This window comes from Coturnix japonica, chromosome 1, assembly GCF_054131305.1.
Source record: "Coturnix japonica strain WE chromosome 1, WE-NBRP24, whole genome shotgun sequence".
NCBI lineage: Eukaryota > Metazoa > Chordata > Aves > Galliformes > Phasianidae > Coturnix > Coturnix japonica.
In genome coordinates this window covers 138,999,313-139,025,169 of record NC_140663.1, presented here as the reverse complement: position 1 = coordinate 139,025,169, position 25,857 = coordinate 138,999,313, and positions in this window count along the sequence as shown.

Genomic DNA, 25,857 nt, shown 5'->3' with positions numbered 1-25,857 from the left:
ATTTCTCAAATTCCCTAAAATTTCTGTAGAAGTGAATGTTGTCGATAATGTCATTGCTCCTATGTTGTAGAGATAGAAAAACACCACAAGAAAAGAATATAAAGCTATTAAGAGAACATACAAAGGAGGACTATAACAATGCTGAAGATTCTAGAGGGCAAGAGAGTGAGTGGAGAGGCAGGTGAGGATTTTTTCTCCTTGGTGACAGAAACAGGGCCTGAGGGAATGGTATGAAGCTACAACATGGAAAGTTGAGACTGGGCACTAAATTTCATCATGAGAAGTTGCTTAGGTACTAGAACTGGCTCCCTCAGGCAGAGGTCAAGGCAGCGAGCTTGCTAGAGTTCAAGACACATTTAAACATTCAAATCACTCTCTCAGACACAGGGTTTGCATTTTGACTTTCCTACTTAGAGACAGGATCTCTGTGGGTCCAACTCGGGATATTTAAAAAATATATGATTAACTTTCTGCTTATGCTCAATTTCAATATGCAACTTTTTTTTTTTTTTTTCTTTTTTCCTTTTTCCCCCATAGAACTATTTATTTGATCAATATGAATGCTCATTTAAGTATACATTAGCAAATACATAAATACATATATTTTCAGTTAAGATAGAGTATAGTAAAAATCATATAATCATAGAATTACCCAGGTTGGAAAAGACCTTGAAGATCATCAAGTCCAACCGCAGACTAACCAGTACCCTAACTCTAAAAACCCTACACTAAATCATATCCCTCAGTACCACATCCAAACGGCTCTTAAACACAACCAGGGATGGCGATTCAACCACCTCCCTGGGAAGTTCTTCCTAATATCCAACCTAAACTTGCCCTGGTGCAACCTGAGACCATTTCCCCTCATCCTGTCACTTGTCACTAGTGAGAAGAGACTTGCCCCACTCTCACTGTAAGAACCTTTCAGGTACTGGAAGGTCAGGGAGATAAGGTCTCCCCTCAGCCTCCTTTTCCCCAGACTAGACAGCCCCAGCTTCCTTAGCCTCTCCTCATAGAGCTGATTCTCCAAGCCCTTCACGAGCCTTGTTGCCCTTCTCTGGACCTGCTCCAGTACCTCCATGTCTTCCCTGTGCTGAGGTGCCCAAAACTGAACACAGTACTCAAGATGAGGCCTCACCAATGCTGAGTACAGGGGCAAGATGACTTCCCTAGTCCTGCTCAAAGATAAAAATAATGTAGTAGAGCAGAGTAGCATATATATATCTGTATGTATGCAAAAATGTCTGCGTGTTTTCATACCAGAGGTTCTCTGTATATGCAAAAACAAATGCCTCTGCAGAAAAAAATCCAGTGAGGTATAGACTAATGGATAGAAAAGTATACTTGAAGTTCTTGAGGTTTTGCACTTCTGAAAAAACAAAACAAAACAACCAAATTAAAAAACAAACAAACAAAAACAAAACAAAACCAACCAAACAAGAAAGAACCACTGGCTACTGAACTAACTGCTATGTTATGTTAGATGAACTAAACTTTGCCCATATCCTCTATTTGTTTTTATCAACTAAGCAACATACACAAACAATTTAAATGATCCAAAATTTATATTTATTGATCTGTTGTAGACACTGAATTTTAGATTTACAAGATTTACAATGGAAAGAAGTAATAACAAATTTGAGTTTCCCACTTATGTTTTTATTTGAACAGAAGTTTGAATGAGTGAATTTTTTCAAAAGCTCTCTGGTGCATAGATTTCAATTACTATATACAATCCCTTAAATTCTTGTGGGGATATCATGAATGTGGAGCAGCATGACTATGGTCTAAGGTTTTAGTATTAATTATGCAATATTCATCTAAAAAGAAGTAATGCAGCACTAAAGAACATGAAATGGAAAAGAGTACCAAAATAGACCAAATTTCCAAATAAATCTAAATTTTATTTATAATAAATATAATTTATAATAATTTTATTTAATTAAGTTCTTACTGAACCTAATTATTATAGAGGCTGTGCCTGCAACCCATTCACTCTGCTATCAAAACTTTGCACCTTTACAAAGTTTACCTTTATTTCAAATACCATGTATGTTTTTCATTCTGATAAGAATGCATATAATTTGCAATATAGTGACAGTAAATAAGAACATCACAGATATACAAGTATCTGAAGTTGTAAACAGCATTTCTGGTAAAGGACAGAAGTTTCCAGTCAGCATTTTCCTTTTTTTATTTTTATTTTTATTTTTATTTTTTTTTAATTCATTTAATAAGAGTGACAGAGGAAAGCAGGATAAGATCCCATTATGAGAGAACAAAAAGCTTTTCAGTACTGAGAACAACTTTCTAGTTGTTTCCTCTATACAGTGAAAATGCTTTTGGTTTCTTTTAGAAACTGTATAAAGTGCATGATGACCTTTTGAAGCGATTCATTTCTCTAAGTGGTACCTTACTCTATCATCCTCTTTAATAGCTGTTAATAAAGGAAGCTTGCAAAAAGCAATCATATAGAACAGTAACAGATTGAGCAAACATTCCTTGCAAGCAGCAAGCATGGGAAGGCCTGATGGCACGAGAAGGAAAAAAAAAAGAAAGCAAAAACAGAGTTATTGAAAACAGAAGTAATACATATCTCCATTAAATAAGCATGAAGTTATATGAAAGTAAATGATAGACTCTGGGATGTTTTGTGTTTTTGTCATATGTCAAAAGAAGAGCAAGAATGAGAAAGGAATACTTCCACAATTTTCCCTCTCAAAAATCCATTCTTATTTTCTGCATTTTTAATCACAGTCAGGAAACAATGTTTTACTAGTTAGCATTACGAATCTGTAGCATATTCCACATTTCTAACCTTTATATACATTATATTTTTCTGCATAGGTTTTCTTCCTCACCAACCATAGGCCTTAGAGTTTTCACAGGAAATCATAAATAAACAATAAATGTACTTAGTAGCCAGGGCCTTGTGCCTGTATAACCATTTTCCAGACCTGAGTCCAACTCTGCACCTGGACTACCTCACTCTTGTAACCAAGATAACCACGCAGTCATGAATCAAGCACAGCTGATAAAAGCTATGAAGCTTCGACAATGGTTATACAATGAATTCGATATCATAGCATTGCGTATTGCACTGGGAGTTAAAGAGTTTATGCTCAGTGTCTGAGTACCTGTCCTGGAAGAGAAGAACTACTACAATACCCAGAAGACCGTTTGCCATTCATGTTATAATTTCTGCTAAGGGGGAACAGATATAAGGCCTTAGTAGGTCACATGACATCCTCTTTTCTCTTTTTCAGCTCTTGTTCCCACTGCTTGTCCTGACCACACGCATTGCCTCAGAATTAATGTAAGGCCTTTCAGTTTTTGGACACTCTTTCTCTCATTACATTTTATTTATTAGCTTCAGTTTTAATTACATTGCATTATAGTGTGTTATCTTGCATTCTGTTACCATATTCAGTAAATTAGCTTATTTCTCCTCAGATCGTTGCTACTGTTTTTAATTATTCAGAGTTCCCTGTTTCTCCTTTCTGGAGGTGTGAATTCGCAAATCCCTCCACCCCGCTAGTCACAGAACCAAGCTGAACCAGCCCATAAATCGTTGAAAGAGAAATCTTTAGATATATAATAATGTAACAGTAGTAGAGGGTTCAATATACTACAGTTATGTTTTCAAAAACAGTAATTGTTAAACAATAAACCCATACTTTAGGGTATTCAAATGTACACACATTAAAGCCTTGTGAAGTATTCCTTTTCTATTTTTTTTTTTCTTATTAATTTGTCTACTGTTCTTTTCATAATCATCTGAAGGTTCTAGTCTTCATGTGCTGTTTTTTATATATTCCGGTTTTGTCAGCTAAATTTTTTCAAACTTTGAAAAACAAATCATAGACACTTCCAATATTAGCAGTACAGACATTGCATTTATTTCCAAGCTCAAATTTCTTGTTTGCTTTTAGAAGTATTCAAGAAAAATAAATATATATATAAATAAATTCTCAAACACTTATGGATAAACTACATAATGATTAATATTGTAAATATCTACATAAATTTAATAAGGGAAATTTTATGTCAATTATAAAATACTTATAGGAGTAACATTACATATTATATAATATATAAAATATATATTATACATATATATATTATAAGTATATAAATACATATATATATGTATACTTTATATACTTTATATATAATATAGTAAATATACAATAATTAATTAATATTAATATTAATATCTGATTTAATATTAAATATAAAAGGCTTCAGCAAAGCCTTCAACACTGTCTCCCATGCTATTCTCCTACAAGATCTGGCAGCCTATGGCTTGGATGGATACACTCTCGGCTGGCTAAGGAGCTGGCTGGAGGGCTGGGCCTGCAGAGTGATGGTAAATGGAGTTAAATCCAGTTGGAGACCATTCATGAGTGATGTTCCCCAGGGGTTGGTGCTAGGGCCTGTCCTCTTCAACATCTTTATTGATGACTTGGATGAGGGCATTGAGTGCGCCCTCAGTAAGTTCGCGGATGACACCAAATTGGCAGGGAGTGTCGATCTGCCTGAGGGTAGAGAGGCCCTGCAGAGGGATCTGGATAGTCTGGAGAGCTGGGTTGAAGCCAATGGGATGAGGTTCAACAAGACCAAATGTCGGGTTCTGCACTTTGGCCACAACCCCAGGCAGCGCTATAGGCTTGGGGTGGAGTGGCTGGAGAACTGTGTTGAGGAAACAGACCTGGGGGTACTGATTGATGCTAGGCTGAACATGAGCCAACAGTGCGCCCAGGTGCCCAAGAAGGCCAACAGCATCCTGGCTTGCATCAAAAACAGTGTTACTAGCAGGAACAAGGAGGTAATTGCCCCCCTGTACTCAGCTTTGGTGTGGCCGCACCTTGAGTACTGTGTTCAGTTTTGGGCCCCTCACTGCAAGAAAGACATTGAGGCCCTGGAACGCGTTCAGAGGAGGGCTACAAAGCTGGTGAGGGGTCTGGAGCACAGGCCTTATGAGGAGCGGCTGAGAGAGCTGGGATTGTTCAGCCTGGAGAAGAGGAGGATCAGGGGAGACTTTATAGCTCTCTATAAGTATCTGAAGGGGGGTTGTAGTGAGCTAGGGGTTGGCCTCTTCTCTTGTGTAATTAGTGACAGAACTAGAGGGAATGGTTTTAAGCTGCACCAGGGGAGACTCAGGCTGGACATTAGGAAGTATTGCTTCTCGGAAAGGGCAGTCAGGCATTGGAATGCACTGTCCAGGGAGGTGGTGGAGTCACTGACCATGGGAGTGTTCAAGAAACGTTTGCATGTTGTGTTGAGGGATATGATTTAGCTGGGAAGTATTGGTAATGGTTGAACTATATGATCTTCTAGGTCTTTTATTAGATCTTAAGATTAACCTCAGTCTTGTTAACATTTATCTTATTTTGAAAAACAAGTCTAACTAATCAGGTTTGGTAAATAAGACTCCATTGTGAGAAATAAAGTTTGTATACCCAAGAGTAATAGATCTTCAGTAATTTTTAATGAAATCGATTAATTCTGCAAGGTTCATTCAACACTGAAATACTCCCAGGATTCTGCTCTCTATGATCCAAGTCTACTTTTCATACATTCTAGTTGTTTAAATTTATCTCAGGCATTTGAAAATTTTGAAATACATTGTGAAAAAGTCTGTAGAGTGTAGTCATCCATAATAAGAAAAATAAAATTTTAGACAGAGTTATTACTGTTTAGGCATGAATCTTCAACTCTCAGGATTTCAGTAACAGAAAAACATTAATGTTTGGACACAGAATTCAAAGAAAACCTTAAGTAAAGCAACAAAACCAACAACAATAAATAAATGGAAAAATAAAAATAAAATAGGTAGAAGACAGGAACAAAGCAACATCAAGAATCAGCCTCTTTCAAGAAGCAACAGAAGTCAAACGCTTCCCAAGCCTTTCTCAACATGACAGATACTAGCCTAACTAGAAAAGTTTCATTAGTATTTTGTTAAGAGTGAGCATATTAATGCTTAACCTAGTATATCATTGGACAATGATATTAAAATATTGCATTTAAAAATATATGATCAAGCTCTACTTTCAAGTTATGGTATAGTGTCCTGCAACTAGGTGGTCTCTAAGTTGTGGTCTAAGTAGGTGGTCTCTTCAATCCAAGTTAATTTAACCATTCCATATTTTGCACAAATAATTCTTTTTTGCATGATGTGCTTGACGCATTGTGTGATGCACTGTACCTGAACTGCAAAAAAAGCACTGAAAGATACAACAGGAAACATCATCCAAGCTTTTATCTATTGGTGAAGACCGCACATATATTGATTGCTTTTATGACTGGGAAACTATCATAGTTCTTTTGTAAGATTTTAATTTTAGATAAATATCATTAGATGTCAATGCACTGAAAGGACATAGGCTCCTTTCCGTACTGGCTGTTCAGTATCTTGGCTACTACCAGAAACTCTGATGCAAATTTATTTCATTTTAGTGGAGAAAAAAAGAAAGATGTTCTTATTCAACTATAATTTGCAACTATACATTCCTTCTTTAGTGATTTTCCTCTTCCAGTACAGAAGAGTATGGTTTATTCCCTCACCTGCTTAAAACTGTGAACATACAATTACGAAACTAAAAATCTCTCTGTAATATATGTATAATTACTATTTAAAATTCTCAGTTTTGCATTAATGTATCTCAGTGTTTTTCTAGAAGTCTAATAATCATCACTTTTTTTTTTTTTTTATGTTTTGAAGCCCAGCTGTTGTAATTAAAATTACTTACAAAGAGTGATTCTACTGAAATATTCCCAGCTACTGTTAGAAACTGAAATAAGAACTGTCTATTTCTAATCAAAGACTTGCATTAGTATTTCATATATTTTCACATGGTTGCTGTTTTCTTAGGGTTGTATATAAAAATAGATTTTAAAGGCTGAACAAATATTTTAAATTTAGAATTACCTAAAAACTTGAACATAAACAGTTTAAGTTCCTATTTAATTTATACTGACATTAAAAAAATGCTGATACATGCTAAATCAGAGTCGATTAAAAATACTGTCATCATACTTAATGCCAAGTAGATAAAGATTCCTATACACTGTTGTCACACTTTTATGATTTTTGTTATTGGTATTCCACATCATAGCATCATGTAGTACACTGGGATTAAAATATTCAGTGCTGCAGTCCCATGGATTGTTGATCATTTCAGATACCTGCCTCACAAGAAAAGAATTACAGCTCCCAGAAGATTTTACTGTTCTGTTTCCATTTTCCATTCAGAGGAAAAGATAAAGCTGCTTGCTAGTCACAGGACATGCTCTTTCTCTTTGTATCTCCTGTGTTTGCTCCACTGATGTCTGTCATTCAGCATCAGAGTAAGGCCTTCAGTTTTTGGGCACTCTCTCATTTACTTGATTTATTACCTACAATTCCATTTAGATTGTATTATGTTGTGCTATCTTGATTCCTGTACCACATTTTGTAAATTAGTTTTCTCCCTTAGCTAGTTGTCACTGTTTTGTTTTTATGCCCATCTCCCTATTTTTTCCACAACCCTTTTCCCCTGGGACATGAAATTGTGGGTCTCTCCACACCATTAGTCATGGAACTGGTCCAGAACTGTGACAACAGTCTGTTGTACACTTTTACTAACCAATTATTCTCAGACTCATGGGACAGCATCACTAGAAGACATATAATGTAAAATAAATAAATAAATAAAAATAATAAAAAATTAAAAAAAAAAAATTGCTGTACTCCAAGTTTACTGTAAGTTAGAGTTGTGCTCTAAGAAAGAGGAGATGGCACAATTCTGTTTGAATGAACTTTTCTTTTTTCCTTTTTTCCCACTGCATGACTGAATTCATACTGCCTACTAGAACAGAATGTGGCCATTGCTGACACTGTTACAAACATTGCACCAGGGAGTACTGCTTGGAATGGAACAAAACATGCAAAGAAATGTTGTAGACTTAAAATAGTAAGAATGACACACAGCCCTGTGACCTTATTTTGACCACACTTGACTTCCACCTCAGATTCTGTTTTGAGTAGGTCCAACTATACATTTTCAAAAAAATCAGTCTGTAGGGATAGATAAGCTTTAGTGGCAAAGATGAGAAGAAATACTTGTCATTTCACATCAAAGATGGGTTTAGACTTTGGTCTTTCACTATTCATTCTACTGAAAGACTTAACCAACTACAAAAGTAGTTACCAGCTTTCTGAATTTTACTTATAGTACTTGGATACAGTATCATTTGAATAGGTACCAAATGGGACTGTACTCTTAATATCACTAGGTATGTTCAAGTTAGCCTTGTATTATTATTATTATTATTATTATTATTATTATTATTATTATTATTATTGTTGTTGTTGTTGTTATATTTTATGAAAAGGGGGATGGGGGTGGGGAGGAATATAGCTTTTACTTGCACTGAATGCTTGAAAAGGAATATAAAAATTACACATGTACATTATATATCAGTTTTGCAGATTGCTAGTTACTAAGTAATGCTAAATTCCTTTAAGTTCAGGATAGAGTAATAGATGTATAATCTATATTGCTCATTAAGAAGTTTAGCAGTAATACATGTTTACATTTGAAACAACAAGAGTAGGAAGCAAATAAATGAGAATTATAAAGAAAAATGTAAGAAAAAGGTTGTTAAAACCATACTGGGGTATGTCAAGCTGTGACACTGACACCATGTGTAGAATTTACCAAAAATACATAAACAAATTAACAAATGCAAAAATGCTTTGCATAATCAATAAAGAGAATACACTGGAGATAATTATTTAGTTGCTCTACTAATCCTTATGCTCACATCTTAAAATCTATGCAGTTCTGGTCTTTGCATCTCAGGGTGAATACAGCAGAAAAAGTGCAGAGAAAAGCAACTGAAAGTAGAATATGGAACAGCTGCCTTAAGTTAGAGACAATTCAAAAGGATTGACTTCAGAATAAGAAAGCTGAGGATTTTAGTCAAGGTTTAAAAATAATGAATGAATGATTTAAAGTAGATTAAATTTAAAAAATGGCTCTTTGCATAATTCCCACATGCCTGATGTCTTGGGAGGTAATGAATGCAGATAATACCAGGGGGTTCAATATTCAAAAATATAACAAATTTGTTAACAGAAGTGTCATCAACAGATACAAGAAGAAACAGACGTGTACAGTATATATAAAGCTTAAAGAACATAATGACTGTTTATTAGAGTTCTCTTGTATCTTAAAAAAAAAAAAAACAAACAAAAAAACCCCCACAAAAACTATGATACTACAAAGATAAATTATAAAAATAATGTAAAATTGCACAATGATGATGTGCACTACACAAAAAATGACCTCCAGTTATTTTTAATTATTAACAGAAATAATAAACTGGGCCTTCCTCCCAGAGAAGCTCCATCATGACATTCCTCAGCCTTTGTTATTGCCAGGGACTCTTCCTTCCTAGGGGCAAGGCTTCATTTTTGTTCTTGTTGGATTTCAAGTGGTTCCAGCTGATTCATTCCTCTAGGTTACTCTGGAGGAGTGTTCTAGTGTATCAGCTTCACCCCCCACAAACTGTTGCCTCCTTAAATTCGAAAGTGCAGTTTCACCTCCTCTGGGTCACTAGTTATAAGTACCAGTACACACAGATCCTTGCAGTATGCCTTTTAAAGTTACCCTGAAGGCAGAGTCCAACTCTTTGAAAATAACTCTCCAGACCCAGACATCCAGTTTGCACATGCCTAATTGCCTGCCTATTCAGACAACAATTTACAAAATTAAATACAACAAACTGCCAAAAGCCTTGCTGAAGTCAGGGTTAAATGACATTTATTTCTCTCTCTTGGTCCAGAGACTTTTTGTGTTCCTGAAGGCAATCAAGCTGGATTCTTATATTCCCCTTTGAAATGATTATATGATATGTATGTAAAAGAGTAAAGCAATTGAGGGATGTTTTCAAAACATATATATATATATATATATATATATATATATATATATATATCCCATAATTTTTCATTTGAAAATGTTTGGAATTGGAACTTGCTAATAGCTTCTTGAATGACACTGTAATAAAATGAAGCAATAGTAATGCTCAATACCACAAGGAAAATAGTCTAGAATTACTTTTTTCTCATTTATAGTAATACCCATAGGACTCATTACTGACTACATTTATTTTTGAAAGCAAATAAGAATGCAAATGCAAATTACCATCAAAGTTGCCTCCTCACAAAATATTCCGTATTCATTTATTTTGACAAGTGAATTTTTAATTACTTACGAGATGATTGTAAACTGTGCTAATAAATCAGAGAAGTGTGTCTTACTAAAGCAAAACTTCAAAATAGTATGAGCTTTCACTGCAGATTAAATCTTAAGATTAAAAAATTAAAATCTTTGGGGAAAAAAAAAAAAAGTAAGGCAACTGGATTAGAATTGAGTTAAAAGTTAAATAGAAGTTTAAAGCTATTTCAGAGAAGAAAGGTTCATACTCAAAATCAAAGAGTCAGCAAGGCTGGAAAGGACATCCAAGTCCATCTAGACCAACCATCCATCTATCACTAATATTTATCCATTAAACCATGCTCCGTAGTAAAACATCTAAACATTTCTTGAACAACTCCAGGTGTTCCCTCTAGTCTTGTTGGTACTTACACAGGAGAAGGGTCTGACTTCCACTGCACCATAACTTCCTTTAAGGTAGATTTAGAGACTGAAATCAGATGAGACTTAGACTGGACATAAGAAGGAACTTTTTTTCTCAGAGAGTGGTAAGGCACTGAAATAGCCTGCCCAGTAAGGTGATGGAGTCTCCATCCTTGGCAGTGTTCAAGAAGCATATGGATAGGGAGCTAGGAGATATGGTTCAGTGGTTTTCTGTAGGTATGGTAAAGGGAGGACAGTTGGACTAGATGATCTTGTAGGTCCTTTCCAACCTTGTGATTATGTGATTGTATTCTATGATTCCTTTATGCCTCTTTTTCTCCAAACTAAGCATTCCCAGTTCTCTTAGCTGCTCCTCATAAGACTTGTGAGCCAGACCCTTCATGAACTTCATACAGAAGTTCTATATGATTTCAAAGCATGGCAAACAAATGGCAGTATTCAGAAAATGTACAAAGAAAGCTCTACAAGGTAACAAATGAGGTCCACAAGCACAAGTCCATGTAATATGAGTGCAAAAATAATTTTATTACAGTATCAGAATATTGATGCAACTGAGGAAGTGTTTCATGACTAATACAGAGGATTGCAGGTACAGAAAAAGAAGGAAAAAAATCCTAATTTGGTAGCACCTTTACAATTCTTTGATTTCAACTATAGTTCAAGTTTCCAGAATTTTCAAGTGCATTCCAGGCTCTGAAACACTCACTGCCCTTCCTGTTCCAATTCCAGCTCTCTTAAAAGAAATCTTCACAGAGAATCAGAAAGCAAAAGTCACAGCAGATAAATTGGGATCAACTCAAAACAATTTCTATAGGGAAGATTTTCTGAGTTGGGAGATTTTCCCACTAAATTTTATTATTTTTTCCTGTGTAGCATTGATTTAATATGCGCTTTATATATATATATATATATATATATATATATATATATATATATATATAATATATATATAATTTATATATAAAATTTATATATATATATTATTATTATTTAACCTGAATCTCTGGAGCAGTAAGGGCTGTAACTTTATCTTTTAGTATTTAACTAAATAACCATCGGGGGATAGGAGTCTGGCAGACCCAGAGTAGTGGTGGGCTACTTACATCATGGGCTAAGTAGGGCACATGAGACCTCTACCCAGTCCCCCAGAAGGAGCTAGTTAAGTTGGGGTGGGTGCAGACTGATGGCATTTTATCACATACAATATCAAATTGTTCAGACTAGAATCAAGTCAGAGCAGCCTTAGTTGTGTAACTTGACTTCCTTTATGGAAAACTAAAAAAACAAACAGACAAACAAATGAAAAACAACATCAAAGGGAAAATTCAAAGACTACTAAATATTGACTAATATACTTGTTTTGGCCAGTATGTAGCCTGGCCACAACACCAATGTCATGGATCAGTAAATTTGTAATATAGCAAATGTGAATTCAAAGTCCATTGTTGCTTCCACAGTCTTGAATGTCCATAACATTTTCTGGGTGGGAGTTCCTATTATGTGATCATTTCAAGGGCTGGTAAGAAGCATTCTCAAGTTTAAAAAATAGATTCAGATGAATTCTCCTAGAATATCACTGTTGTAGGCATTTAATAGGATTTGGGTTGTGACGTGACAGTACCTCCCCTGTTCCATCCCCTTGCCATATGATGTATGTTGGGTGTACATTTCAAATGCACTCTCAAGGGGGTGTAGATGAAGTGATTAAAGTATATAAGGTGCTAATTACCCCCAATAAATGCCATTTTGCCATCTATCATGCTGAGTCATAGTGGCTTTTGGCCCTAGCGGGGAACAACACTAGAAGCTAGGGCAGGGGGGTGGTTGAGCCATGGAAGCGCATGGCAACATATCACTGATACCTGTTATGTATTTAAAAAAATAAAAATTTAAAAAAAAAAAAATTAAAAGGCCAAAAAAAAAAATCTTTCTTTAGAAAACAACACACTGAAAAATAGAAATTTTAAAAAGGAAAATAACAAATTAAGATCTTCATTAAAAATCTTGGGATAGGTAAATAATAATAAAATAGGCACAAACTGTATGAATTATATTAAAATGTACACAGGTTAATTCTGTTTAATTTGCTAATTTACCTTAGTCATTCAAACTGATAAAACAATTATTTGTTAGTTAATATGTCTCTATTTAGACACAAGCATATTTTTTCTAGATTATTTTGGTTGGCTTAAGTGAATGAACACATCTGTGGTCATCATGATAAGTAGAATAAAAGTAATTTTGTTTTTCTTCTGTTCACCTACAATCCTACTAATTTTAAGGATCTTGAGTAATGTCATTTCTGACTAATATACAAAGAAAACTGAGAATTTCAAGGGTGCTACTTCTATGCCTTACTATATAAACAGTGGGCAATTGCTAACCACAATATGAGCTACCCGGAAATGAGGTGCTTATCTTTTTCATTTCGTTCTTGTTCTCTGTAAGTTTACCTCACCTAACCTTAAAACACATTACAGCAGTCACACTGCAAATGGCCATTTTGTACTTGTTAGAAATTTCTCAATAAATTCAAATCTTCATAGAAGAAGGAGGGGAAAAATATCATCCTGTTCCAGGAAGAAAGCAGACCTAGAGAAACTACAGTGGGTTTTTTAACACTTACCTGAGATAATAGAGAGGATGCTGAGAGGCATACTGCTGCCAAGGCACTGGCCCAGGAAAATACTGAATATTAACAGTAGTTGTGTTTACAAGAAAGAGTAAACATATCGAAAACAAAATGGTTTGTGTTCAAAGTTAGAGGTAAAACAATGGAAAATATTAGCATATTCATCAATGACCCAGATATAGGGATAGAGTGCACCAGAATACAGATTGTTTCTACAAATGAAACACTATTAACAAAATAACATGCAATATTGCATAATACTATGTTACTGGCCTTGGAAGCATGTCACGAAGGAACAGACTGAACTGTATAGGCCCTGTAGAAGCCCTTTGTCGTGGTTTTATGACTTTTGTTATTCCACACTATAATATCATGTAGAGTACTGGAAGTTAAAGAGTTAATGCTCCAGTTCCATGGATTGCCAGAGTTTCCATATACCTGGTTCTCAGAAGAGAAAAACTACATCTCCCAGGAGGCTCTTTGTTTCATTTCCACTTTCTGTTCAGAGGGAAAGATAAAAACTGTCTGCAAATCATGAGATTTCCCTTTTTATTTCACTTCCTGCTTGCCTGTGGTTGTGCACTCCCTAGCCATCCCGCCTTCAGCATTAGAATAAGGCCTTTGGTATTGATTTTTTGATTTAATAAATAAAAAAAAATAAAATAATAAATTTATGTTTTCAAACCAGCAGACTATGGCCAATTAAATATAAATTGTCAGGATATCCATGCCCAATCACTTGTTTATTTTCACATCAACATAGTTAATTATTACAACTACTACAGCGCTCTGCTGAACAGAAGTTACAGCAGAATAGCAGATGGGTATCACTGAAAGAGATAATACCTTCCTGATATCCACTTAATATAAAAAAATTGTTTGAGATATTGAAGTTCTTCCAAAACATGACAGTTTTGTTGTTGTTGTTGTTGTTCTGGTTTGGTTTGGTTTGTTGTTTTTCTCTGGGGGGAGGGAGGGGAGGAAGTTCACTCTTTGATTACAGTTAATCTATTGGATTTAAATCGAGGATTTAAAACACTGCCCCATATTGAACTGGTGGTGTCTTGAAAAGACAATATAGAAATAAATAACCCACTATCAATAATTAAGGCCTATGCCAAGTAACTGAAGATTTTCAGAAGCATGTTCAGAAGACTATGACAAAATGTTCCAAAAAGTCAAAATTTAAGTTACCAGAACTACAAGGGGTGACTTGATCTCAATCTGCATACTTATTTCTTCAAGACAGAAAGCTCTTCAATCTATCAACAAGAGCAATAGTGAAATATTTAGGTATTTATAATTACGAAATGTGATAAAAGGTGTGGGAAAAAGAACTTCAGCACTTATGTAAGATGTGACAAGCTCAGTGACTTACTCAGAGTTGTGACTGACCTGAAGGAAGAGGTGGAGAGGTTGAGGAGCATAAAGGAATGTGAAAGGGAGATTGATTGGTGGTGCCAAAGCCTGTCTGCCTGAGATCTTGGCAGCCAGCTGTGGCTCCACATGGAGAACATCATCCCCTGCAGATTTCCAAACATGTGACAGAGGGGACCCAGCAGGCAGACTGCTGCTGCTGCAGTGAACCCCCTGTTCTCTCCTCCCCCAAGGAACAATAGTGATGAATCGGGGGGGTGTGGGGCAGTGGCAAAATGTCCCTGATCAGCAATGAAGGTGTGCCCTACCAGAGAATCCCCTGCCTTCACAGGTGCCCCTGCGGAACAGGTACAGTGCTCTTCAGGGACAATTAAACAGTGGCAGTGATGATGGTTCTGCTCAGTTGGTGGTGTGACCAAAGTCTAGCCAGTCCTCACTTAGCATTAAAACCTCATTGGCAAAGAGAAAACAATGGGTCACTGTCACTGGTGACTTTCCACTGAGGGAGACAGAAGGGACAATATGTAGACAAGACCCTCTCTACAGGGAGGTCTGCTGCCTCCTGGGCGTCAGGGTCAAAGATGTGAGGAAGAAACTTCCTTCCCTAGTTCAGCCCTCAGATTACTATCCCCTGTTGTTGTTTCAGGTAGGCAGTGATGATATAGGAAGAAATTCTCTAAAGGCTATAAAAAAGGCCTTCAGAGCCTTGGGGTGACAGGTAAAGGGTTTGGGAGCACAAATTGTGTTCTCTAGCCCTCCAGTTATAGGGAATAATTAGGGACTAAATATGATAGGGCAAATGATTAATACCTTGCTTCAAGCTCTATGTGCCCGGCAGGGGTTTGGGTGTTTTGACCTCTGATCTTTTTTCACGAGACCAGTCCTGCTGGCAACTTGTAGGAGTAGCTTCTCCCAGCAGTGGAATGGGGTCTTAAGATTGGAGTTGGGAAGGTTCATTGATAGCGCTGTAAACTGTGGGAGATGGAGAAGTCAGCTCAGCCTCGCTGAAAACTGACTCGCTGATAATGAGGCTCTGGAAAGGAGACAGAAGATCTGAACAAACAGGTATGTCTTGTACCTAGACATGAGATAAACTCTCTGCTGATTATGAAGACTTGTTATGGAATTTGCTTGCTTTCTTACCAATGGACTGATAGTGAAAATGTACTGAATATGCGTGTTAGAGTATAAAAAAGGCTTGCTTATGAGAATAAGAGGGATATATAGCATTATGATCATGATCATCACAGCAATAAAGAAATCTTCCTGGCACGAGAACCCTGTGTTTTGTTGCTAACTTGCGACATAAAGTAGGTACAAAGTGGAGTGGGGGTGTAACTGAGGTCACTAGAACAGAGCCTGTATATAATGTCTCAGTGCTTGTAGGAGAGGGATGTGCTAGTAAGATCCCACAGTTCTGTGCTTTTGTGAAGGAGGAGGATGACTCATCCTTCTGTAGGAAGAACACGAGGTGGTGGAGTCACCAACCATGGGAGTGTTCAAGGAACGTTTGGATGTTGTGTTGAGGGATATGATTTAGCTGGGAAGTATTGGTAATGGTTGGACTAGATGATCTTCTAGGTCTTTTCCAACCTTGATAATTCTGTGATTCTGTAATTCTGTGATTCTGTGAAACAGAAGGAGATGGAGGCCATTGTGTGGTCAGAAGGCTATGATATATTCACCATCACAGAAACATGGTGGAATGACTCACAAAGCTGGAGTGCTGTGATGGGTGTCTACTGACTTTTCAAAGGAGACAGGCAAGACAGGAAAGGCAGTGGTGTAGCCCTCTATGGTAAGAAAGGAGGTGAATGTATGGAAATTAATGATGGTGATGATTGGGTGAAGAGGTTATGGTTCAGAATAAAAGAGAAGGCCAGCAAGACTGATGTTACTGTGGGAGTCTTCTACAGGCCACTCAACCAGGATGAAGAGGTGGACAAGACTCTTGACAGATAGTTGGGTGAGGTCTCAAGGTCACTCCCCCTTGTTCTTGTGGGGGACTTCAACTTCCCAGACATCTGCAGGATTTATAATACAGCAGATAGATAGGGAACAGTCTTGGAAGTTCCTAGAGTCTGTGGGAGATAACTTCCTGACACAGCTGACGAGGGAGCCAAGGAGGGGAAGCAAAATCTTGGACCTGCTGTTTATTAACAGAGAAGGTCTTGTTGGGGATGTAAAGGCTGGAGGCCGTCTGGTGCAAAGTGATCATGAGATGATAGATTTCTCGATTCTTGTTGAATCACCTTGGATTTTTGGAGAGCAAACTTTAACCTCATTAGGACTGTGATTGAGAGGGTCCCCTGGGAGGTAATTTTGGAGAGTGTGGGAGCCCAGGATGGCTGGGAATAATTTAAGGAATTTATTTTAAAGGTGCAAGAGCTGACCATCCCCAAGTCACGGAAGACAAGCTGACAAGCTAGGAGGCCAGACTGGCTGAACAGAGACTTTGGCTTGAACTCAAGAACAAAAGGAAAGTTTATGTTCTCTGGAAAAGTGGGCAAGCTACTTAAGATGATTACAGGCATGTAGTGAAGCTGTGCAGGGAGAAAATTAGAAAAGCCAAAGCCCAGCTAGAACTGAACTTGACCACTAAGGTAAAGGAAAACAATAAATATTTTTAGAAATACATCAACAGCAAGAGGAGGGCTGGGGAGAATCTCCATCCCTTGTTTTACACCAAGGGCAATTTGGTGACCAAGGATAAGGATAAGGCTGAGGTACTTAATGCCTTCTTTGTCTCAGTCTTTAACAGTAAGACTCCCTGGGAACACAGCCCCCTGTGCTGGTAGATAGGGATGAGGAACAGAATGAGCTCTACATGATCCAACATGAGATGGTTTTTGACCTGCTGTGAAAGCTGGATGCTCACAAGTTCATGGGGCCAGGTGGATTGCACCCTAGAGTGCTGAGGGAGTTGGCTGATGTGGTTGCAAAACCCCTCTCCATCATTCTTCAGCAGTCCTGGCTAACCAGAGATGTGTTAGCAGACTGGAGACTGGCAGATGTGACATCCATCTTCAAAAAGGTCTAGAAAGATGATTCTGGTAGCTACAGGCCTATCAGTCTCACATCTGTGCTGTGAAAGGTTATATAACGGATAATCTCAGAAGCCATAATGGACCAGTTAAAGGTCAACCATGGGACCAGGCTCAGTCAGCATGGGTTTACAAATGGTAGATCCTGTCTTACAAACTTGATTTCATTTTGTGACAAGGTGACCCGATGTGGTCTGCCTGGACTTCAGTAAGGCCTTTGACACTGTCCCCCACAACATCCTCATGGAGAAGCTGGCTGTCCACAGTTTCGATGGGTGTACGCTCTGCTGGGTGAAACACTGGCTGGATGGCCAGGCCTGACAAGTCGTGGTCAGTGGAGATAGATAGATAGATAGATAGATAGATAGATAGATAGATAGATAGATAGATAGATAGATAGATAGATAGATAAGATAGATAGATGGATAGATAGATAGAGACAGAATCTATGTTTTGAACTGACATTTCACACTTGGCAAGAGATAACAAGACTTCTAATACTACACCAGTAAATGGACTCTGGTTAGTATGATCTTATTAATTTAGATTAGTATTTCAAGGTTTGCTACTTTTAATAAGCAGCTCAGTCAATAACTAATTGCCTGTCATTTCTGAAATAATTCCCATTAAATCAGAAGTAGAGCCAGGAAGTGGAAATCTTCACATTCTGTTATCCACTAATACTTGTTATTATTGATAAGAAAATTTTGAGAAAATCAGTGTTTAATTCTTGTACTATAAATAGATGCAATAAATTTCATTTATTGTTATTGAACTGCATTACAGTAGGATTGTTTTATTTGCTCAAATAACAGAATATTTATTTAAGAAAATAGCAAGATCAAACTGTGCTTTTAATTTGAATTCCTTGTGCATTTTAATTAGTTGCTACCTTGGTAGTTCTCAAATACTGTGAAATTTATACACATCTATGTGATAATATACTTTCAAACAAAAGTATGATTGCAACTCTATCTTTTCAAGGTGTGCTAAAATATGGAATATGCTATAATTTTAAGCTTGTTGTGACATACAAAGAAGGTTTTTGAAGACTTTTAACACCAACTTGCTGTTAATACTGCTAGAAGTATTGCTATATTTGCCAAAAGAGAGTGAAAAGGAAACCCTTTTCAAGCCTCTTCAAACCTTGTGTTCTTCTTCTTCTTCCGGCAACCTAGATTAGAAAATTCACCCAATTCAGTTTATTATTATTATTATTATTATTATTATTATTATTATTATTATTATTATTATTATTATTAAACCTACATCTTTCTGTTTTGTTTCCTGAATTCCTTCCACTTTTGAAAGAATTCTATGAAACATTAACTGTTGGACTTAGTTGAAGAATTTCACGTAAATCTTCTTTGATTAAGTTGCTTGCTTGTTCTTTTTGGAGGTATATAGAAATGTGTTGCTAGACATCTAATTGCCAGCAAGTATAGACTGTTTTGGTTTTGTTGTTGTTGTTGTTGTTTGTTTGTTTGTTTGTTTCAATCTGAAAATATTCTTACAAACTACTTTCACCAAAGTACTTTTGTATGTGCCTTGAAGACCATAGCATTACCACAAAAACAAAAGTACATTCCTAAATGTGAATACCTGTAGCAGCTTGCTTTTGGTTTGCAACCAGACTCCAGCCCTGTTGTTCTCTGTCTCTCCAACTGTCAAGGGAGTCAGGGTAGATTTGGTGAAAAAGGGAGACCACTTACTAGTTATCATCACAAGAACTGTCTTGATTTGGGAAAAAAAATTACATACTTTTTTGATGATCACTTAAGCAAAGTAAGACCATGAGAAGTAAAACCAAATAATTATCTTCCCTGCATTTGCACTTTTTTTTTCTACAAACTATACTTCACTCCTTTTTTCCTGATATCTCTATTCATTTCCTGGAGCAGTGCAGGCAAAGTAGAAAAGAGAGGTTTATGGTTAGTTAATAATCATTCAGGTTAAGATTGTTCCAGCATAGGCCACCTCTGTCCTACAGCTCCTTTAGAGAAGGAATTTACTCCAGCATCAGGTCCTTCACAATTTTCAGGAGAATCTCTTCTCTGGCTTACAAATCAGTTCTTCCACATCCTTCTCTGATCTTGATGCTGGGGTTGTTTATCTTCTTCACTCCTCAATGCTGTACAGTGTTTTTTATTCAGTATGCTTTCCCAGAAATGCTACTCTATTCAGTTTGCAGTGTGGCTGTTGGAAATGGCTAGAATGGTTTCTTTCCAGCATTGGGCAGCTCAAGCCTCTCCTCACAGATGCCAACCTTATAGCCTCCTCCTTTGCCACACCTTGTCACAGAAACCCAGTATATTTCATGACACGTTTCTGTGAAACAAATATATGCTGACATTAAAATATAAATTAAACACAACTTCAGTTAAAAAATCAACCATAACAACAGTAGTTCTCCACAGCAAAACAAAAGTAACATTGTTAAAACACAAACAAAAATGGACATCATGCTCACATAATAGAAACACCCTCGGACTCTTCACTACATTGTGAGAACAAAAGTTCCCCCACAAGCATTCCACTTCCAGTTTGAGTTTTGCCTGCTACATCTCCCATTTACTGCCTTTATCTTAACACACACATTTAATCGTATTTTATCCACCTGTACTCTTGAGCAGGGAGAATGAGAGAGTGACTGGATAAGCATCTGGAAACCAGCCAAAGTCAACCTATTGCTGTAGTACAGTTTTATTTTCAACAGGTAACAAAGTGAAATAATTAGCAATAAGCTAGCTGTATTTTGGCATTGTTATTTTTGTTTGTTTCCTTACTTGTTCTTTAAATGAAAACTAGTGGATAAACAAATAAATAATATTCACTGCTGATTGTGTTGCATAAAGGTTAATTTTCAGAAACTCGGCCTCAGATCCGGTAGCTGTTGCACCCTCAGTTACAAAGTGTAGTGAGGCTTATTTCATGATACTAGATCTAAGTTCTCTAAGACTTACATCTTCTTTTAAAAATGGAGACTGAGAACAATGTTCTTCTTAAATGAATTAATGATCCCAAAATTGCTTTAAAAGACTTACATCTAAACATGTTTGTTTGTTTGTTTGTTTTTGTCACTCTATTAGATTTATGTGTACTGCTTTCATCTATTTCAGCAGGATTTGCATACTTAAAGCTAGTGGGATAATTAAGCCCCCAGTTCATAATCACTGTGCTTGCACCAGAAACAACTATTTTTTTCCATCAATCAAGAAATCATTGACTGATACAGTTGCTGAATTAATCGTATTCAAAATCAGTTGCTGTAAATCAATGCAATGGTAAACATAAACTTAATTTCTTCATTAATTATAGACTGTGAAGCTATATATGTTTGGGAAGATTAGGTGTCATGTTTTCATGCATAAACTGAAACTTTTGACTGAAGATTTTGACTTATAAGCCTAATGGAGTTAAATCTTTGCTGTTTCATTTTATGTATCAGGTCTACTCCAAGGTCAGACCTTTATAATGAAGAGAAAAATTAGTCATTTGATTATATGAAGAAGTTGGATATGAAAATAATAATAAAAAGGGGCTGTCTTGACATTTCTTTACACTTGTCAACAAGTTCAATATTTAGTCATCTTCATGTTCATAGATTTAGGTAAATATTTTTCATTTAATTTAGAAAACAAGTAGGCATTAAAAAATAGAGCAAAATGCAATTGTAAATAATGTTGGATATCTAATCTAAATCCATCTTCTTTCAGCTTAAAACTATTACCTCTTGTCTTACCACTGTGCTTTTTGATAAGGAGATCCTCCCCATCTTTCCTGTAGACTCTCTAAATATTTTAAGACATTTCTTCTGTAGGTGAAACAGTCTCAACTTTCTCAGCCTTTTCTCAAATGACAGATGTGCCAACCCTCTGATTATCTTCCTGTGGATTCAGTCTAACAGATCTATGTTTTCTACGTACTGCAGACCAATAACTGAATGTAGCACTCCAGGTGGGGCCCAAGAAGAGCTTGTTAGAACAGGAGAGTCATATTCCTCAGCCCCCTAGTCACACTACTTTTGATGCAGCTCAGTATATGGTTGTTTTTTTTTGGACAGAAGGAATATATTGCTGGTTCCTATTTTACTTTTCATCAACACCCCCTGTTCTTTTTCTACAGGCTGCTATTGACCTTTTCTTCTCCCAACTTTAATCTGTGGTTTGGGACAGTCTTAACTCACGTGAAGGATCTTGTACTTGGTGCCAATCTTAATACTCGTTGCTGAGGAAAGCAACTTATCTCTGATCTCCACCTGGAGAAGAGATGTAGGTGACACTAAAGACTTTCATGGATAATCTGTGAACCATAAATGATTACTTCTCTGAAGCATCTCCAATATAGGGAAAAGCTGTGAGACCTGGGAGTTTTCAGCCTGGAGAAGACCAAGAGGAGTTCCTATCAAGGTTTGTAAGTATCTAAATTGTGGGTGTCAAAGGGATGGGGCCAGAATCTTCTCAGTGGTGCCCTGTAACAGATCAAGGGGTAATCCTAGAATCATAGAATCATAGAATTTCTGATCCAAGCCAGGATGCCATTGGTCTTCTTGGCCACCTGGGAACACTGCTGGCTCATATTCAGCCAACTGTCCATCAGCACACCGAGGATCCTTTCCATCAGGCAGATTTCCAGACACACCTCCCCAAGCCAGTAGGGTTGCCTGGAGTAGTTGCAACCAAGATGCAGGACCTGACATTTGGCCCTATTGCAACTCATGCCATTAAACTTGGCCCATCAGTCCAGTCTATCCAGGTCCCTCTGTAGTGCCCTTCTTCCCTCTGGAAGGTCAACACTCCCTCCCAACTTGGTGTCGTCTGCAGACTTACTGAGGATGCACTCAATTCCCTCATTGCTTCTTGGCTTTTTGGCTAAGATCAAGTGTAGTAGAAATAAATATAACTATCAATGAATGGAGAGTTCTTTATTGTTGGAAAACTATTCCTGGGCAAGATGTTAAAAATATAGGATTTGGGATACTATATTTATTTTGTTTGCATTAGAGCAGAACTTGTGGTTCTAGGCAGTTCCCCTCAAAAGGCCATCAAAAATTAAGCAGTGGTATAACTTCAGGTTTATACAAGATAAAAATGCAAAGTTCATCTGACTTGTAGGATGTTTTTAACACCATTCATGTCGTGTTATGTTGACAATGATAATCTTTACTCTGAGAAATGAAAATAATGTAGTCTTTTAAGAAGACATAACTGTTTTGACAAACTGTAATACAAAATCCAAACTCATGCAAGCTCTTAGACATTCATCTTCTAGTCAAGATAATTAGAGCTGTCAAATACTATGGTGTCAGGGGACCTGTGTCTAGAAGATTTTTTGTTTCTACTTTTCAGTCTTTCGTCTTTAGCTGTCAATATAAAGGAGCTGTCAGTGCCAGTGTCAGGGTATTCATCAGTATTTGTGGGAGACTAAAAACCTGTAGTTTAATGTTCTTGTTTTGTAGGCAGACAATCTTTTCACAGTTTTGCAGTCTTAGGAGATTTTTCTAAAGTTTGTAATACTCGTAACCCATCCTGAATATATACTGTACTCAAAGAAAAAGTTTATTACACAATATGTTGCACAGATTGTTAATTGCTTACAGATTTCAGATATGACCTGTGCTTACTATATTCACAGCATCTTTTTGTTATTAATGTAATTCACTGGGAGGGAAAAAAAAAAAAAAAAAAAAATCTTGAATTTTCATCACAGTAAAAATTAGAATTGAAGGATGCTGGAGAAAGGTTATTCAGATAAAACTGTGTGGGGAAAAATGACAGACCATTTGTTGTAATGTAATAGAATCTTGAATTATGTCAGGAAGATCTCTACAGAGCATTATCAGCCTTGTTCATATTGTCATTCATATTAATACATAACTAAGTTTCCAGCAGGGTCAAACTGACCAGATTAATCAGCCTACACATTTTAAATTCCTATATAAGACATATTTGTTACTTTTGGAATTAAAAAATGTTTCATTATTATGATTAAGATCATAAGATATAAATATTGTTGAATAATATCTGAAATGGGAAAAAAAAGAAAAAAGAAAAAAAAATAAAAGAAGTAAATACTTGAGTACTTAGAGATTTTGCAAAGGTACAGAATTGTGTGTGAATTAAAAATTTCACTTTTGTTCAACTAAAAACACAGTTCAAGAGAGGAAGGATCAAAGAAAATGGACATATAAAAGAGAAAGTGCAAGAATTTATCTTTCTCATCCACACTACTAGATAGAAATAATAACAAAAACAACAACAAAGCTATAATAAAATGTTATGTTTTTGTGGTCAAAAAATGGAGTCAAAGTGTTACTTTTGCAAATACTTCATTGTTCTCATCTTGCAATCTAAAGTTACCTATGTAACTGAATGGCTGAGTTTTACAGTGTCTCTAAGAAATACATTTCAGTACTAAGTATTTCCTCATTCTATTAATATTGTGGTTGATCTGACAAGCAGCTTAATGCCACACAGTTGTTCACTCATTCTCCCCCAGGTAAGATGGGGAAGAGAATTAGAAATAAAAAAGTTCAACAAAATGGAGGTTGAGATAAAGACATCTTACTAGGTAAAGCAAAAACTCTGCATGCAAGGAAGGAATTCATTCACTGCCTCATATCAGCAGGCCATTTCAAAAAAAGACAAGAGATCTTTGTGCATAGTGGTTTATTAGGAAGACAACTGGCATAGCTCCAAATATCCCTTTCTTCCTTCTCATTTACAACAGGTTTTATTGCCATCTCATTTGGCCAGTTGGGGTCATCTGTGCTGGCTGTTTATCCTCCTAACTTCACATTCTTAGCCTCCTTGCTGGCAGAGCAACACGAGAAGTAGAAAAGACCTTGACTCTGTAAGAAAACTTCTGTAACAACTGAAAACATAAGTGTGTTATTATCACTATTTTCATGAAAAATTGAACACACAGTATCATATAAGCTTTTATGATGAAAATTAACTCTCTCCCAGCCAAAACTATGACCTTGTCCATGTTTAAATACATTTTAATGCAGTATTTGCATTATTTTACTGTTATCCACTAGGTGCACATGTAATCCATACTTCACGTACACAATAATGTGGAACTATATACACAAACTTAATTATTTTAGTGCCCTAGGGTGGTACAGTTATTGGAGAACAAAAATAGAATGTGGCCTGGTACAATAAACTTTTGCATGATACATGCATAATCAATTTAATTAGAACAGGAAGTGTATTTATGAGAATATTAATAGCCTTTCTCTTTTGTTTAATTAATTTTAATCTTTAAAGGACTCACTTTATTTATTTATTTATTTTAACTCAAGAAGTCTCTTTCTCTGTGTCTCGGGCAATTTTATTAGTAGGAAATTGTAAACTTTGAAATAAAAATGTAACCAGACTTCTCAAAACTATCCTAAACATTTTATTTCTTCAGAGACTGCCTTGTCAGACATTCTCCAAGCTTACACCAAGAAGTACAAGGCTTTCATCAGTTCCTACTGATGTTAAATCTTATCCAAACTTCTCCTCAAATGAACTTTTTAAAGTTTGTAGTTTTCCTTTTAGAAATGTATTTTTGTGATACTGTATTGGAGAAGAGGGAACAATAGGAAGGAAAAAGATAGCAAGAAAGGAAAAAGCTACTTTGTGTCATAGTACTGAGGTTAAACCTTAAAATGTATCAGAGTTGTTGAACTTTATTATACTCCAGAAGACCTTAAAATGACAGTGGAAGAGGAAACTAAATGCAGCTCTGCTACAAAAGAGAAAGGGAAGAAATTTATGCAAAAAGAAGACGGTTTTCTCTCAAAACCCAGATGAATGTATCAAACACTGGATTCAAATCAGAGTTTTCTCAATAAAAGCTCTTAATAAAGATCTGTCAGTCCAGAAGAAACTGAGAATTTCAGGTATGCACTTCTTGGCATTTCTCCCTGGTCAACTTTATTTCCCTTGTTTGATAATCTATCCAGAGAGAACCTCACTGTCAGGAATATAGAAGTATTGTACAAAAGTTCAGAGAGTCAATATGAAATTCAGCTCTTTATATTACCCTAATGGAGTTGCACAAGGACAAATTTTCAAAGCTAATTGAGTGTATAGATATTTATGGGATTTCTGTAAGTACCTGATTTTTTATTTTTATTTTTATTTATTTATTTATTTGC